General features: G+C 46.4%; 1 protein-coding gene and 2 long non-coding RNA genes across 8 annotated transcripts in view; 2 read left to right on the top strand and 1 right to left on the bottom strand.

The window, feature by feature from the left end:
- The window catches only part of MARK2 (microtubule affinity regulating kinase 2), a 58,237-nt gene that overhangs the window by 2,230 nt on the left and 41,756 nt on the right, over positions 1-14,251 (top strand). The window lies entirely within an intron of this gene.
- LOC144612986 (uncharacterized) lies at positions 1,083-13,060 on the bottom strand. The gene is made up of 2 exons (XR_013550263.2): positions 12,899-13,060; positions 1,083-4,785 (listed from the first exon to the last, which is right to left on the bottom strand). It is a non-coding gene; the product is annotated as an uncharacterized LOC144612986 (long non-coding RNA).
- Positions 4,763-8,088, top strand: LOC144612987 (uncharacterized). Its single transcript, XR_013550264.2, has 2 exons — positions 4,763-7,836; positions 7,971-8,088. It is a non-coding gene; the product is annotated as an uncharacterized LOC144612987 (long non-coding RNA).

The raw sequence follows: 14,251 nt of genomic DNA, 5'->3' as shown, positions 1-14,251 counted from the left end.
GCAGCCCGATAGAACCGTCGTTATGTTCTCTCGCGTGTTCACATCCTTCCCTGAAAAATCTTCCCTCGTTTCATTGTCCTACGTTTTTCTCTTGTGTCACCTCCCCCCCCCCCCGCCCTTGCTCTCTGTCACCTGGGCAGTCAGGAGCTTCACGAGCAATTGTTGCCCCGAGTTTTTCTCTGTGCTGGTTGACCCTTTCGTTACGGACGGATTGATTGCTTCTGGGGGTGAAATGAGTTGAGGGGGAGGGATGGTGAATTTCTGTTTCCTCGCTGGGTTTTGCAACTGGCTCTGCATGGGACTGAGGTCTTTGGAAACCAGAGCATGGTCTGTATCTCAGGGTCTGGCCCTCACTTGCCGGCTGTTTTCTCTCCTTGCCGGGAACCTCTTTTTCTAGGCTCTCTTGAGGTTCCCCATTCCATTCCTTTTCCTGTCGCACCCTCTGTGTTAGCAGGTAAGCCCTGCTCACCAGAGAACTTTCCCAGACTGTTGATTATGAGCTGGTAGGAGGAGGCCAAGTGACTGACTGGCACCCTCAGGCATGTGGGGAGTGGTTGTGGAGTGCCTACTCTCTCCGCGAGGCTGTGGGGGGCATTGTGTTCAGCAAAGTAGAGTAACAGACTGCCTCAATGTGGTTTCTTTGTGCTGTTTACCAAATGTAAATGTATTCCCGCCGTGGTCTTTTTTTTTTTCTTGTGATGTGTGCATTGATTTCCTCTCTTCCCTACATGCCTCGAATACTGCTGAGCGCATAGTAGGAAGTCGGTGCACACCCGCTGATTCGGTGCGAGCTAATCGGGTGAGCCGGTCGGGAACGGAAGCTGCCCCTTCGCTAACTTCGTCTAGAGCCACGGCTGCATACTTTGTCGTCCTGTTCCAAATTATGAATTACTCATCCTGTTTGCACTTTTTGTGGACTTAGGCTCCCCTGAGCCGCTTCATCGCTTCTGCTGCCCGTCCTCAAGGTAGCCAGGCATACTATTTGCTCGATATTAAGTCTCGTCCCGGTGACAGCGCAGCCTTTGAAAAAGCTTGGATATACCGGCTACCGGCAGATGCCCGTATTTTTCAAACCAAGAGAAAAGACACGTAGCAGCCCCTCGCGTCACGAGGCCAGGGATGCCAGAAACATTGGCCTCCTTTAGAATAGCTCGTTGCCACCAGGTAAGAGCAAGGACGCTCTCAGTCCTGTCGCTGTTCTAGTTGAAATAGTCACAGAAGTTCAGTCGTTGCGGTAAATCCTAACGTTATGAAATAAAAAGCAAGGGGTTTGGTTGGGCTGATCCCCTCCCTGCAAAGATTCTCTATCACTGTATTTAGGTTTAAATTATTTAAGCTGGTTTCCCCAGGAAATGGGTAAACTCTACTGGTTGTCTTCAAGCTCCAATCTCTTTTTTAGCTCTTCCTCTCCCGCTTTCTTTAAAACATGTGGCTGATGAGAAGCTGTTTCCAGGAGCTCTTTGATCACATCTGAATTAAACACACATAACACGCGCGCACACACACACACACACACACACACACACAGAAAATGTTGAAGCATAAAAATAAACCTTGTACTGCAGGAAGATTGCCTGTTTGCTGTCGGATTCTGCTCCTAGCACTGGAAGTGGGAGCTAAAAGAAAGTCAAGCCCCCCTCTTTAAGATGATTTTTGTGACACCTGGTTTCGAATGTGCTTTTTTCCCAGCTCTAGACTCTTCTTTCTTTTGCAGGAGGGTTGTGACCTGGGGCTGGTAGTTTTGGGGATTCTCAGTCTGTGAGCTGAGCTTTCTGTCCAGTTCTCCGAATGGCTCTGCTGGCCTGGAGGCTTGGCTGTGGTGACAGCAATCAGCATGTAGGATGCCTGTCCTCCAGCCAGCGGCGGCGGCAACAATAGTCTAGGCAGGTGCGGGGAGGGGTCCGGCTTCCCAGAGTTCACCTGCCGCTACTACGTGGAACACCTGGGAGGGGGGCCGCCCCACCTCTGGGCCTCAGGAACCACGAGCGAGAGGGCTTCCGGGGCTTCCGAGGGAAAAGAGGAGGCTTTCGGAGGCTTTCACTACCGGCCTCGCTTCTGCTGCAGTGCGCAAGGGAGGGGGGTTGCTCTCGTTCTTCTCGGGTGCGAGTAGCATTGTTTATTCTCTTGGGTGGTTCTAGGAAGAGGAGTGTGGAAGTCTGGATGAAGTGAGCAAAGCTGACTTACGGAATCCTGTAAAGAACAACCGAGCCGCTCCAGACACATCTCCCTTGGATGCCAGGGTTGATTCTGGCTGAACGTTGCCAACGCTGAATAATTTGGTTTTAGTGTCTCCTCTGGTAGAGAGCTCGGGTGGCTCTCATTTCACTCCATGCCTGTGAGCCGGGCGGTGCTGTGCTCTGCGTACGGACTCTGACTTCTGCCCTTTGACTCTGGCCAAGGGCTCCTTAGTGGGGCTGCCTTCTGGTCAGGGATGTGGGTGGACGTCAGAGCATACGTTCTCGCTTCCTGCGTGGCCCTAGAAATTAAGAGTGAGGCCTCGTTAGAGCGAGGGCTCTGGGAGTCTAGAGATCACAGAGTCGCTCGCCGTACCGTGATCTTTGAACCCAGTGAAGGTAACCACTTAGTAAATTGTGATAATTTCTCTCTAATGTGTGGGCTTTGGGAAGTAGCTAAACAGACGGATTCAAGACAGTCGTTGAAACTTGGTCTGCTTTAGATTAAAATCAAGTTCACACAGGGATGACTGCGTCTTTCAGATGGTGACCAAAGACTGGGCCTGAGATTTCTTTTCATGGTCAGTGTCTTAACTGATGCCTGTGAGGTAGGAAGAAATTGAGAATTTGTTTGCCTGAGAGGTTTGCATCGTTAGGTCTCATGGGAGTCAAAAACTTCTCAGACCAGACCGTCTCCCCTTTGGACAGAACGGCCCAGCTCTCGGTGGGCATTTGACCAGGACTAACCCGTGCCTTCACGAACTCTTTCCCATTGCACACTCAGCCACCTGGCTGGCACTTCTCTCCTCCCAGGAGCTTCCATGACTTTCCTACATATGTATTATGTCGACGGGAATGAATATTTTATGCCTAGAGTGCAGCCAAGCCTCAGACTCTGTGGCCCATTATCGACGAGTGGGGTGGGGGCTGGGCGCCACCTTTGGCCCCATGATAGCTCTGCTAAATGGGCTCCCCCCCACCACAGCAGCACTTTGAAGCCCATTAATGGATTGGGATGAAGTAACCTTCGCAGATGGGAAGGGCGAGGAGGGTGGTTGTCCTTCCTTCCCCAAGACTGCCTGGTGAGGCTTTCCTGCAGTCACCAGGGCCAGCCCCAGCTCCGTCTGCTTAGTTAAGCTGTGGACTGTGGCTGCTAGGCTTTTGCTATGAGAGGAGGTAGAGAAAGGGCTTGATTCTCTTGTAGCCTCCGGTGCTGCCGGGTTTGCACTTTCCTATCAAAGCAGAAACCGAGAAGGATGTGGAAAGGGTGGGTGGAGTTTAACCTAGGCCTTCCTCCTTCAGCGGAAGTTCAGCGGTGACAAACCACATAGGTGGCTGAGTTTCCTCCTGTTGATGGGAAACTCCAGCATTCGTACCTTTTTGCACTTACAGCTTGGATTCTCCAGGCTTCCTCGCAGCCTTCATCAAACGAGAGTGAGTCACTGCAGTGTTATCTCTGCCTTTTCCCCTTCTGTCTCAGCAAAGGGAAGAGGGAGCCTTTACAAACTTTGTGGGGGAGGAAAACACCCGTTTCCCACTTCTGGCATGGGAAGAGGCCATGTATCCCGACGTTAACTCTGAAATCTCTCACGCTCGGAGCGGAATGCCACCACCCCGCTACAGCCCTCTTGGTGTAGGCATTGAATGTCATTGCTGTCTTTTAGGCTGTGATGGCCTGATTCCGAAACACCACGAGAGGATCTGGTCTCTTGGTGTCCAGTCGTCTTTCGGAGAAGGAGGCAATCCAGTTCCTTCTCTTGCCCCCTTGACCTGCTCCTCCTTGAGGGTGTAGAAGTAGATCCCTTCATCTGTATGTCTGCCCTTTGCTAGAGGGTTTGAAGTTTCTCAGTCCCTGTGCCCTCTCCCTACTTGCATTTATCCCTACGTTTTTCATTAGAAAACGGCAAAAAGGGCAAAAACAAATGTGTGTCCTTTTGCTCATCACATAGTGAACCTTCCACTTCTAAAGCCATGTAACCTCAGGTTTGGTAGGCGAGGGCGAGCCGGACACTGATATTGATGGCTAGGTGAATCCTGAGGGACAACAGATAGGAGGGTGGAAGAAGGGGGGCGGGGGGAGAGGAGAAAGGGAGGGGTGTGTTCAGTGACTGGCTCCCAGCCACCTTTTTCTTTTTAACATGAGGAAGGCGGAGCAGACCAGAGGCTTCTCTGTAGAACCAGTCAAGCTGGTTTTGAGCAGCCTCGGCCTATTTTCCCCTGTGTTCTTTGGGAAGTTGGCCATACAAAGGTCTGCCTCCTCTGGGGCTCTGCTCATTGAGGTGTGAGTCTGGATGAGGTCTGTAAACACCCCCATTCCCCCTCATTACTGAACGGGCCTCTGAGCACGAGTGGGCTTTCTCTACACCCAGTGCTGTTCAAGGCAACTTTGTCCTCCGCACCTGTCACTGGAAACTCTAAGATACAACTCCTTTCCTTGGACCCCCTTTGCAAGTCACAGCTTGGCAAAAGGCCCTCCAGCCTGGCCAGGGAAAAGCGATTGGGTTTGTGGTTTATGGATCGGGAACTGACTCCTGGCTCTTGTGATCTGGCTGCTAAATCCACTGAGGCCCCAGTCCTTTTGGCTTGATGCAGTGGGACTGTCTGTCCAGGCCTGCTGGGGAAGAAAAAAGGAGAGAGAATAGTTTTTGGTCTTTGGCAGCTCAGGACGTTAACAGTTTAAGTGTGTTCCTGATCAGGTACCCGTAGGAAAGGTGGGAGTCATCAGTCACCACGTGCTGGCACTTCCTGAACAGCAGCAGGAAGCCTTTCTCAGGGGAAAGACATAGGATTCTGAGGCTCCTCTGACCATCAGAGCTACTAATACAGCAGGATTGTTTTCCCAGTCCCCCAGTAAACGGAAAACTCCCATGTCCGAAAGTTTGGTGATTAATGAGTGAAACCACCTGCAAACATAGTTCCAGCCCTCGTCCTTGCCCTTGCCCTTGGGGGGCAGGTTGCTTCTGTCACTGCTACAATGATCTACTCATTGCTTCTCTTGAGCACCATTTCACTGAGGGTTTTGGTTACTGATACTCTGTGTAAAGGGCGGCTCCTTTTCCTGCACCTTCTTTAGACCCAAGGATCTGCTGGCCCTCCCTTACCCCTTATCACTCCCCCCCACCCCCCTACCCCCGCCAGATGGCCATCATCTGAGTGTCTTTGCATGTGGTGTTGGATGTGCTTGTGACTTGTTGCTTCGTTTGGGCCCACAAGTGTTTGAATGACTGGTTCTGTAGTCACAGGAAGTGGGGCCCCATAGGCCTGCTTGGTCTAGCAATAGCATTCTAATTGAGTTGAGCTTATGGTGGAGTGGAAAGGAGATCCCAGCACTTGGGGACTTCTAATAAGTGGTATGTTCTGGTTAGAGCGGGCTCTGCAGCTTGATTCCCCTGTGCTGGAATCTTGGTCAGCCCCTACTGTGACCCTGGGCTTACCTAATTGTTCCAGGCCTGTTAGCTCACCTGTAAAAAAAGGAGTAATGATAGTCCCTATCTTGTAGGTATAGTTGTTGTGAGCATCAGAGAAGTTAACGATTATAAAACACTTTAAAACAACACCTGGCAGGACGTAACAATCCTCATGATCACCGTTCTTAGTTGAGCGACTTGGTGGGTTTTCTCTGAACACCATACAACTCCAGGTCAGTATGCGTTGGAAATTCTCTGTAATTGATTGAAAGAATCTTGGTTTCTTTTAACGTTTATTTATTTTTGAGACAGAGAGAGACAGAACATGAACAGGGGAGGGGCAGAGAGAGAGGGAGACACAGAATCGGAAACAGTCTCCAGGCTCTGAGCTGTCAGCACAGAGCCCGACGCGGGGCTGGAACTCACAGACCGTGAGATCATGACCTGAGCCGAAGTCGGACGCTTAACCGACTGGGCCACCCAGGCGCCCCAAGAATCTTGGTTTCTTTTAGTCATTAGGGTCCCTCAGGTGCTTTTTCCAGCATTAAAAAAAAATTTGTGGTTGTTTATTTTACTTTATTTGTTGAAGCTAGCCAGCTATCTGAATAGAATGCTTTTGGAAAGGTTCATGTGCTATTGAGATCATTTTAAAAAATGGGGGTGCGTTTATTTACAAGATATCAATATCAGGTGATTTTATTGATTAACAAAACGAAACAACCCAAAACACTACCTTCTGCCTGCCCATACTTCTGTGTCGTGAATGGTAATGGTGGTGGTGGTGTTGTGTGTGCGGCCTCATCAAGGGAGGATCCAGATCCAAAGTCACCAGACCATGGGTTTTTTTCTGAGTGCTGGGATCCAGCCGATTGCATGGGATTTTTTTCCATGTTCCTTTCTTCAGGTGCAGTATTTACCCTTTGGCAACAGGAGAAAGCTCCCTGTTTCTCTTAAAGACCACATGGGAACTTAGCAGCTAATGATTTTAGGTTCCTTTTTCACTAGCAAAGAGGCCTTCAGGGGCAAGCCCTTGTTATCTCTGTTGGCTTCTCTGCAGTGAGAAGAAAGCCTCCCCTTTGTGAGGCCTGGAAGGGTCACAGCCATTTCTCGGCTGCCCCTGTGAGTTTGTGGACTTTGAATCTTGGGCTGAGATTTTGGTCTCGGTTGGTTCCTTGTTTATCTTTGTCTCTCTTGCGGCTCCTAGAGCCTGAGCGCCTGGTCAGAACAGCAAGTAACTTGCTTAGTTTTTTCACACTGCAACTGCAGCCCAGGAGAAAGGTAACAGTGTCGCCTCAGCTCATCAGGGAATGTTTCTTTGACTGTGTTTTCCTCTCTCTTTTGACCTCTCTGCTGACTTATCTCACTTCCTTTTTTTTTTTTTTTTTTTTCTGTTTGGTTTCTTTGAACTCTGTTCCTTCATTACCGCTGTCCATCTCGGGTTTTCATCTCTGTCCCCCTCTGCCTTACCTGTTTCTATGCCTCTTTTGTGGCATGGCTCGGGAGAGGAATTCTGATAGTCTGAGATCTCCTTCTGTATAGAATCCCAGTACCACCCAGTCCTTTCTCCTGTTCCTCTGATTTCTGTAAAGTTAGGGATTTGCAGCTTTAGCACACATTTTCTTTTTATGTCTCTGGAGCCACCTTCCTTAGTAAAGCCAGGCCTGGCGATCTGACAGCTTATTAGGGTCGGCATCCTAGTTTCCCTGGTGATAGGGTCTAAGCCAGTTCTGGGCCGTTTCCTCTGGCCTATCCGGAATGCTGTAACGCTGGATCCTGTCTTGGGAGGGATCTGAGGTGGCACTTGTGAATTTTGGCAGTGCGATATTGAATGTGGTCCCCAAAGTGTGGTTTGAGGACCCTGGGGCTCCCTAAGGTCCATTCAGTGGTACACGAAATCAAAGTGAGTTTCATCAGAACATGAACGCAGTATCTGCTTTTTACCATTGTGGCTCTGTCCGTATACAGTGGAGTTTTCCAGAGGCTGAATGATGTGTGCTGACATCATCACTCTTGGCTAATGAAATGTGTGCTTTTGTATTCTTGTGTTTTCTAGAATTTTTAAGGTAGTCCTTTAAGGTATAAATAGAGATGTTTTCAGTGATGCGCTCAGTTTGTTTTCAGTACTTCTCCGGGACTCTTACTGTCTTTCTTCACTTGTGCCTGCTCTAAGCCCTGTAAACCTCGTTATTGTCCTGGAAATCCTTATTTTGATATCCCACCATTTTCCTGGCATCTTTGAGGAAACACAATAAGAAGTAAGTGCAGCTTGTAAAACGTACTTGTAAAACCTTTCGGGAAAGCTTCTAATTTTAAAATTTTTACTTACAACTTACTTTAGCACTTGATTCTAACATAGAGGAAAATTTATCATATTTCTCTTATATTCAAGGATGGATTGTTGACTTTAAAAAGGGAGATTAGAAGACTTGCAACCTCTGTTTACTGAAATGGACATATCAACAAGTGAATGGGAGGAGTCTGAAGAGTCTAGGCAAAACCGTAAATAAGAAATTAGAAGAGATGACACTGTAACGAGAGCTATCTTCTCCTCAGCTTTATAGATGTTAATAACGTACTTTATTACGTCTTACGCAACTGAACGCGGTTCAGGTAGTGCTGTAGTGCCAGTTCAGGTGCAACATCACGTCAAGACCGATCATTCAAAGTTGAAAGAAAAAGGAATCGAGAACTTCTGGTGTATACACCATGAGCTCTTGAAAAGCCAAACTTTGCTCCAGCTTTTCAACCTAGAAGTGAAAAAAAAGTCACTGAATCTTACGGGACACGTTCGGACGTTCTTTGGCTGGAAAAGCCCACCCAGTAGCCGAGAGACTGAGAAGGTCTCGAACGGCAGACGTTGCCGAACGCCCACTGGGCGGAGAGTCCGTGAAACGCAGGGCAGCGCCGCTTTGTGTGTACCATGACTCGTCGAATCAGAGGCTTAGGTACGAATGTGAAGACTGAGTTCACATCTTGTTTACAGAATTGTACTTTTGCCTTACAAACGAGATTTACAGACGTGGCTCAACTTGTGTCAGCACCAACTACGCTTCAGAGAATTTTCCTTTACGTGAACGCTCAGCAGTGAACGCGAGTAGCGATCAATATACAACGGGTTGAATAACTCTCTTGACTTTCATGGTTCATCCTGGAAGAACTTCGTTTCCGTTTGCACTGTTGCACAGAAGTAATGGCAGAGAAAATCGCTGGTGGCGTAACGTAAATCAAGGCAGTGGCACCGAACTCTGCTGGCGATCGTAGTCATCGTAGTCGTGAACTTCTCTCCTGCTAGACACTTGTGGTTTAAGGAGGGGAGGGGCATTTTCACTTGAGTGGGTCCTAAAAATTATTAATTTTTATTAAGTCTCAACCCTCTAATAAAAGTCTCTTTAATATTTTGAGTGATGAAATGCCAAGTATCTGTGGGGCACTGGTGCCGTATCCCATCGTGCAGTGACGCTCTCGAGAAAACGTACTAGTGTGTTGGAGCTGAACCAGTTGCATGGATCATCATTTTAACTTGAAAGACCAACTACAGTTGTTCACGCTTGAGTATTTAGTGGACATTTTCTCGCAAGTGAGCGAAGTGAGTCTGTCACCGTTGCCAGTGATAAAAGTCAAGCTTTCAAGCAAAAATGAGAATTTTCAAAAACTTGGATTCGTCAAAGACGTTTTTGATGAGATCAGTGGTAAAATTAGTGGAATGTGATCTTTTGATATTGTATGAAATGTCAATATTTGGAAATTCTGTATAATTCAATGAAGGCATATTTCCCACATTGCCAGTAGGTAAAAGAGCCATTCAAAGTGCAAGGTGACCAGTGTATTTTAACATAAAAAGTACACAGCAGATTCATTGATAGGAGCGCCTAGGGGGCTCAGTCGGTTGGGTGTCTGACTCTTGATTTCGGCTCAGGTCATGATCTCACGGTTCGTGAGATTGAGCCCCATGTTGGGCTCTGTGCTGAGAGCGTGGAGCCTGCTTGGGATTTTCTCTCTCTCTCTCTCTCTCTCTCTGCTCCTCCCCCCGGCCCCAGAATAAATAAGTAAACTTAAAAAGAAAAGATTCATTGATAAAATTGCAGATTGCAACTAGCTTTTAAAAACTACTACTTTTGAGTTTGGGTCTGGCGTCGAAGAAGAAAATTCTGAAAAGCTATTAAACTCCCATTTTCCAGCCACAGGTCTATATGAAGTGAGATTTTTCTTCATATCTTACAACTGGAGCAGCATATTGAAACACATCGGATGCAGAAGCAGATATAAGAAGTTGGTGCTCTTTCATTAAGCTAGACATTAAAGAGATGTACAACAGCGTAAAACAGTGCAGCTTTTGCCGTGAATTTAATTTTGTTTTTGAAAGTACGGGTTGTTTTTTGGTTTTGTTTTTTTTTTGTAAAAAAAATAGGTTGTTTGTATGAACATGTAATGGGTTTATTGTTTTGAATGAATTAATAAAAATATTTTTTAAATCACCATTTTAGTTTCTAATAAGGTAGCTGTCGATAACTATAACCCACGTAAACCAAAGATTTGTGCAGTCCTCAGTAATTTTTTTAAGAACGTAAAGAGTTCTTGAGACCAAAAAGTGAGAAAATTTTTGTTTGTAGACAAAACTTGAGTTGATTGTCCGTCTTGGGTTGGGTACTTGCAGTGACTTCATAGGGATCCTTGTTTACCATTCAGGCTGCCATACGGTCCCTGTCTGGGCCTCAGAGACTTTGACCCAAGCTACCTTTTTTCTTTCTAATGCGTATAGCATTGGCCCCATGGGGGTTTGTTGTTGTTTTATCAGTGGTTCGTTTTATTCCCTTTCTGCCTTTTTCCTTAATTTTTTTTCTTTCTCTCACTTTTCTTTCTCTTTATTCCTCTCTTTTAAGCCCCCCCCCCTTTTGTCATTTTTTCTTTAGTTTTTTAGCATGGGGGTTTTTGGGGTTTTGTCTGGCATTGTGTTTTGATTGGATTATGAGATCAGTTCATGGGGCGGACTTCCTTTGGTATGTGTGAAATTGTGGTTTGGCAAATACAGTTTTTTCATTAAAAATAAGTAACTCACGTTTACATGTAATGGGTTTATTATGTTCTTTTATTTTTTTTTCTTAAATTTTTTTTAATGTTTATTTTCGGGAGACAGAGAAAGACAGAGCATGAGCAGGGGAGGGGCAGAGAGAGAGAGGGAGATACAGATTCTGAAGCAGGCCCCAGGCCCCCAGCTAGCAGCACAGAGCCTAATGTGGGACTCCAACTCACAAGCAGTGAGTTCTGACCTGAGCTGAAGTCAGACACTTAAGCCACGGAGCCACACAGGTGCCCCTATTCTGTTCTTTTAAATGAATGGATACATCTTTAAATCTTTGCTCTTATTTTCTTTTCTCTATTATCTTTTCTCGATTTCTCTTATGAATACAGTAAATATTAATAGATATTATCTACATAAACAAATGCTTTTTGGGGACTCAATTATTTTTAATAGTTGCAGGGAGTTTCTGAAACCAAAAAGCAGAAGAATCATAGTCGTAGACAAAACTTGGATGACTTCTCCCTGGCTTTGGTTGGCCAGTTTATTGGTAATTTCATAAAAAAACATTTTGCAGTTCCCAGCCCCTGCCTAGTCCTGGCTGTGCCTCAAAAAGGCACTTGCTGCCTTGGTTTTCTGTTGTTCTAGCTGAGGAAGGGGATTTTCAGCTACCTGAGGAACTGTGACCAAAGTTGGCTCCTTTTCTCTTCAAAAACAGAGCATTGACCTTGTAAGTTTTCTTAAACAGTTATCTTTTTCAAATTTTGAGATAATTTTAAATGAAAAGTTGCACAGCTAACCCAAAGAGTGCTTGGACGTTCTTCACTCAGCTTCCCCTTGCGTTAACATCTTCTATAACCACAGAACACGTATCAGAACTAAGAATTAACCTCAGTATAATACTATCAGCCACAGTACAGAACTTGCTCAGATTTCATCAGTTTTTCCACTGATGTGCTTTTTCTTTTCCAGGACCCAGTACGGGCTTTAATTGTCATATCCCGTAGTCTCCTCAAATCTGTGACCATTTCGGGGCACCTGGGTGGCTCAGTCGGTTAAGCGTCCGACTTTGGCTCAGGTCATGATCTCACGGCTCGTGAGTTCGAGCCCCACGTCAGGCTCTGTGCTAGCAGCCCAGAGCCTGGAGCCTGCTTCCCGTTCTATGTCTCCCTCTCTCTCTCTGCCCCTCCCCCGCTCATGCTCTCTCAAAATAAACATTAAACAAATTTTTTTTTTTTTAATCTGTGACCATTTCTTTAATCTTCCCAGGTCTTTTATGACGTTGACGGTTTTGAAGAGTACTGGTTAGTTTATAGGATGTTCCCTGATTATGGTAACCTAAAATTTTCTCATGGCCTGGTGCTTTAACTCCCATGTTTTCATTGTGGTAAAATACACGCATCAGATTTAGCGTTTTAATCTTTTCTTTTTTAATTTTTCATTTAAGTTTATTTTTAATTTTTTTTTAATGTTTATCTCTGAGACAGAGACACAGCATGAGTGGGGGAGGGGCAGAGAGAGAGGGAGACACAGAATCCGAAGCAGGCTCCAGGCTCTGAGCTGTCAGCGCAGAGCCTGACGCGGGGCTCGGACTCACAAACCGTGAGATCATGACCTGAGCCGAAGTTGGTCGCTCAACCTCGCTCAACCGACTGAGCCACCCAGGCGCCCCAAGTTTATATTTATTTTTGAGACAGAGAGAGGGGGACAGAGGATCCGAAGCTGGCTTTGCTGACAGCAGATAACCCAATGCGGGGCTCGAACTAAAAAAGATCGCAGGAACATGACCTGAGCCGAAGTCAGATGCTTAACCGACTGAGCCACCCAGGCGCCCCACCCCCCATTTTTATCTTGTAAGTCGGGTGGCATTAAGTACATTCACAATGTCATGTAACCATCTACTATTTCTAGAAATTGTTCATCGTCCCAAACAAATTTTGTATCAATTAAATAGTAACTCTCCATCTCCCACTCCCCCAGTCTCTTGTAACCTTTATTTTACTTTCTGTCTCTATGGATTTGACTACTCTAGGTACCTCATGTAAGTTGAATCATACAGTATTTGTTTTTTGTGTGTCTGGCTCATTATACTTAATGTTTTCAAGGCTCATCCGTGTTGTAGCTTTAATTCCATTTTAAAAGTTCACTTGGGTTTTCCTATGATGGTATGTATTGAGTTCATATGTTAGAAAATATAGTTAAGATTATGTTGTAATTGGCTTAGTGATATTATTTTAAATGAATTAATAGACAACGTAGCATTTTCTAAGTTTTAGTTAGAATACAGTGCGTATACTCACATAAAGAAAAGCGATTTGAGGTCCTTAATAGTTCAGAGTATAAAGGGTTTCCAGACAGAAGTGTGAGAATATCTTTTGTAGACCGGCATTGGGCTTGATCATCCTTGTTCTTGATTGGTTGGCTACTTGCTATGACCTCATACTGAGCCTTTGTTTTGCAATTCCCAGGGTCCTGGCTGGGCTGCAGGAAGGTACTTGCTGCCTTGGTTTGCAGTCATTCTAGCTGAGGAAGCTGGTTCTCAGTGACCCGAGGGACTTTGACCAAAGTTGGCTTTTTTCCTCCTTCTAATATAGAACATTGGCCTTTGTTTCCCCATTAAAAAGATCATTTGGCTTACTTGGATTTCATTATGACGGATTTTTTTTTAAGCTTATGCATTGGCTATTGGTCAATTCCAAATTTGAAAACTGCAAAGCTTGCTTAGTCTCTATCCTTGAAGAACCTTGGTGCCTGTAATAGCTGAAGGCTGGGAGGCTCCAGTCACCCACTATGGCCAGAACACCCAACACCCAACAGTCTGCTCCCTGGGTGGCTGCAGAGCCTACACACTCTGTTCCTATTTCTTCTGTGCTTAACTCCTTGTTGGCCCTGTTTCTTAAACATGCCTGCCAAATCTGACACTTAACAGAGATAGCTTTATCCCCCACCCCCACCCCCCCCCCCCCCCCCCGCCCTGCCCCAAGAGGTAAGCAGATTTGGTGTGTAACAGTGTGAACTTTGCTTGATGAGTCTTTAAGGGACAGGTCAAATAGCAGTGGATACATAGTTTCTAAGGTATCCTATGGGGGTGCCTGGATGGCTCAGATGCTTAATGGGCTGCCTCTTGATTTCGGCCCAGGGTTTGTGGGATCAAGTCCCATGTCAGGCTCCACACTGTCAGTGCAGAGTCTGGGATTCTCTCTCCCTCCCTCTCTGCCTCCCCCCTCCCACGCCCTTCCCGCCCCCCCCCCCCCCCCCCACCGGCACATGTGCACACACTATCTCAAAATAAATATTTTTTGCAGGGTGCCTGGGTGGCTCAGTCGGTTAGTGTCAGATGTTGGCTTAGGTCATGATCTTGCAGTTCGTGGGTTCGAGCCCCACCTCGGGCTCTGTGCTGACAGCTCAGCCTGGAGCCTGCTTCAGATTCTGTGTCTCCCTCTCTCTCTCTCTCTCTCTCTCTCTCTACCCCTCCCCCACCCCTATCCCCACATTGGGTCTCTCAAAAATAAACGTTAAAAAAAAATTTTTTTTTTTTTAATTTTAAAGTATCTTACGATTCTCAGCCTTGTTCTTTTGCTTGCACTCACCCTCCAATGTCCATGGAACCTCTGACTTTGGAAGGCTTCCCTTGGGACCGCTAGTGGTAGACC

The sequence above is a fragment of the Panthera onca genome, chromosome D1 (genome assembly GCF_046562875.1).
Source record: "Panthera onca isolate mPanOnc1 chromosome D1, mPanOnc1 haplotype 2, whole genome shotgun sequence".
In the NCBI taxonomy this organism is placed as follows: domain Eukaryota; kingdom Metazoa; phylum Chordata; class Mammalia; order Carnivora; family Felidae; genus Panthera; species Panthera onca.
The sequence above is the reverse complement of the archived record's forward strand: the minus strand, read 5'-3'. Positions and strand labels throughout refer to the sequence as shown.